The following is a 3,272-nucleotide window of genomic DNA, read 5'->3' as shown; positions in this document are numbered from 1 at the left end:
AAAGGCTTCAAAGCTAAGTTTGGGCGATTCTCTCTCGTTTTCCTCGGACATGCGCCCTACTATAAAAAAAAAAATTCCCTAGGGCTAGTCACGTTTCTAAAGTGTCTACGCTAAATAAACACAGTTTGCTTACTGGGACAGAATTTCCTTGGCCTGTTACGCTGGCTTTTCAAAGGTTCATAATCTGTCTCGTATCCAGCTTAGCTGAGCTAATTGCTGATTTCACAAATTGCAACACAAACAACAAATGGGGAAGAGGGGATGCAATCATTACGAGAATCACTTGTCAGGTCGCCATTTTTATATGTTTCCTGGTGCAGGTGGATCTTATGACTCCACAATTATTACTTTACTCGAAAATGGCCTTGTAAGAACCCAGGACATATAAAACACAAACAAAAAGAAGTACACAGGAGCGGAGGGCTCCTTCACTGGGAAGTACAGTGAAACACGTGGATATAAAAATAGCTATATTTGATAGCACACAAGGTCAATGGGAAAATTAACTTAAAACACGGTAAATTACTGCCGTAGAAGTCCTCCCAAGGTGGGGAGCTTGGGAATGCCAGGAACACGGACGAAGGATAATTCTGCTGGAGCGTCTTCCTGAAACGATATTAGGACCCCCGTTACACATCTAATGCTGGAATTTGGGGATTGAATTACTCGGGGTGCACTGAAGGCGCCAGGACTCCCGAGGCATTACTTGTGACTCTCAGAGGAAAGGAGCTGTGAACACGTGGGCCTAGCGAACCAAGGAATATCAGGGAACACAAAGTTATGAAAGGCCTCGAAATTAATAAATGCAAAAGGGCTAAGTAATCGTGACTAGCAACTCGTTTTGGGTACATTACCACATTTGTAGGGCGTAGGGATGAAGCGTCTTCTGCCGAGAACCACGCGTGAGGACATGGACAGAGGCCTCCTTCTCCAAAGTATTTCTTCTAATCGTAGATTGGGGCGGAAAAAGGGCGCCGTGGGATGATGGAAAGGCCTCCGTTGAGTATCAGCTCGCGTTAGTTAGACTTGTAATCCCCTTGCAGTCATCTAAGGCCACGTGGAATGGAACACGGGGCACAAAGGATGGCGATGGGCTCCACGTGGCGGGAGCGGAAAACGGAGGGCAGGGGGGCAAGACCACGAGACTTGACTTTCGGCTTAAACTAGCGACGGCGTGTGAGAAAGGGCTGCCTTCGCCCTGACCTTTTATTGCTTCTGGACAGTGGAGGTGGGGAGGGCCGATGTCCTGACCCAGGGCACGCTGCTATCTCATAGAAAATGTATTTGCATCTTTCTGTACCAAAGAAAGCGGTGCAAAGCCAGATTACTGTCCCCCAACTATTATATTCTCTGAGCCCCTATTCCCCGGACTTTCACTGGTTCAAACCAACCCAAAGCAGGAAAGGAGAACAGTTTCATAAGCGTGTTGAACTGCTAATTTTTACAATATATATATATATGTATATATATATATATATATAAATATATATATATATATGGATATATATATATATATATATATATATATATATATATATATATATATATATATATATATATATGCAGGGTATCAATAGATAGATCCCTGGCATTACATTTGAGAGACATGCGTTCTATCCAAATGAAAGCAGTTTTTTTTCTATGAAACACGTGTAATCTCATAAGCCTATTAGCTGGCAATGTATATATATATATATAGCCATATATATATATATATATATATATATATATATATATATATATATATATATATAGGCGGGGCAAGGTATATATATATATATATATATATATATATATATATATATATATATATATATATATATATATTATATATATATTATATATATATATATATACAATATATGATATATATATATATATACCAATATAATATATATATATATATATATATATATATATATATATATATATATATATATATATATATATATATATATATATATATATATATATATATATATATATATATATACATATATATACGGTTATATATATATATATATATATATATATATATATATATATATATATATATATATATATATATATATATATATATATATATATATATATATATATATATATATATATATATATATATATATATATATATATATATATATATATATATATATATATATATATATATATATATATATATATATAATCATGAAGCTACAAATGTCGCTTAATATCCGAAATCCACGCTACCTCAGTATATCTCCGTTGGAGAATTGTCGCCGAAGGAATTTATATAAGTGATAAATGAATTGGAATCGTCGGGACACGAACCCGCGACGAAAGCCTATTCAGCGACTCCAGTTGACGTAAACCATTGAGCCATCAAGAGAGGTATAAGTATTTTGCCGAGATGTCGTACTGCTTTTACCCGTCGTGAGCGGGGAAAGTGTACTAGCCTCGACAATGACCCACCTCCGCCGTGAAAGTTCATTGGTACGTTTTGGAACACGCAGCTCTTGTTATGAAATTTTTATCACACACCGTGATTTATACAATCATGAAGCTACAAATGTCGCAATATCGAAATCCACGCTACCTCGGTATATCTCCGTTGAGAGAATTGTCGCCGAAGGGGAATTTATATATGTGATAAATGAATTGGAATCGTGGGGACACGAACCCGCGACGAAAGCCTATTCAGCGACTCCAGTTGACGTAAACCATTGAGCCATCAAGAGAGGTATAAGTATTTTGCCGAGATGTCGTACTGCTTTTACCCGTCGTGAGCGGGGAAAGTGTACTAGCCTCGACAATGACCCACCTCCGCCATGACAGTTCATTGGTACGTTTGGAACACGCAGCTCTTGTTATGAAATTTTTATCACACCGTGATTTATATACAATCATGAAGCTACAAATGTCGCTTAATATCGAAATCCACGCTACCTCGGTATATCTCCGTTGGAGAATTGTCGCCGAAGGGGAATTTATATAAGTGATAAATGAATTGGAATCGTGGGGACACGAACCCGACGAAAGCCTATTCAGCGACTCCAGTTAGCGTAAACCATTGAGCCATCAAGAGGTATAAGTATTTTGCCGAGATGTCGTACTGCTTTTACCCGTCGTGGCGGGGAAAGTGTACTAGCCCTCGACAATGACCCACCTCCCCGCCATGACAGTTCATTGGTGCGTTTGGAACACGCAGCTCCTGTTATGAAATTTTTTATCACACCGTGATTTATATACAATCATGAAGCTACAAATGTATTAATAATATCTAAATCACG

This window comes from Macrobrachium rosenbergii, chromosome 47 (assembly GCF_040412425.1).
Source record: "Macrobrachium rosenbergii isolate ZJJX-2024 chromosome 47, ASM4041242v1, whole genome shotgun sequence".
Taxonomy (NCBI): Eukaryota; Metazoa; Arthropoda; class Malacostraca; order Decapoda; family Palaemonidae; genus Macrobrachium; species Macrobrachium rosenbergii.
This window is presented reverse-complemented; position numbering follows the sequence as displayed.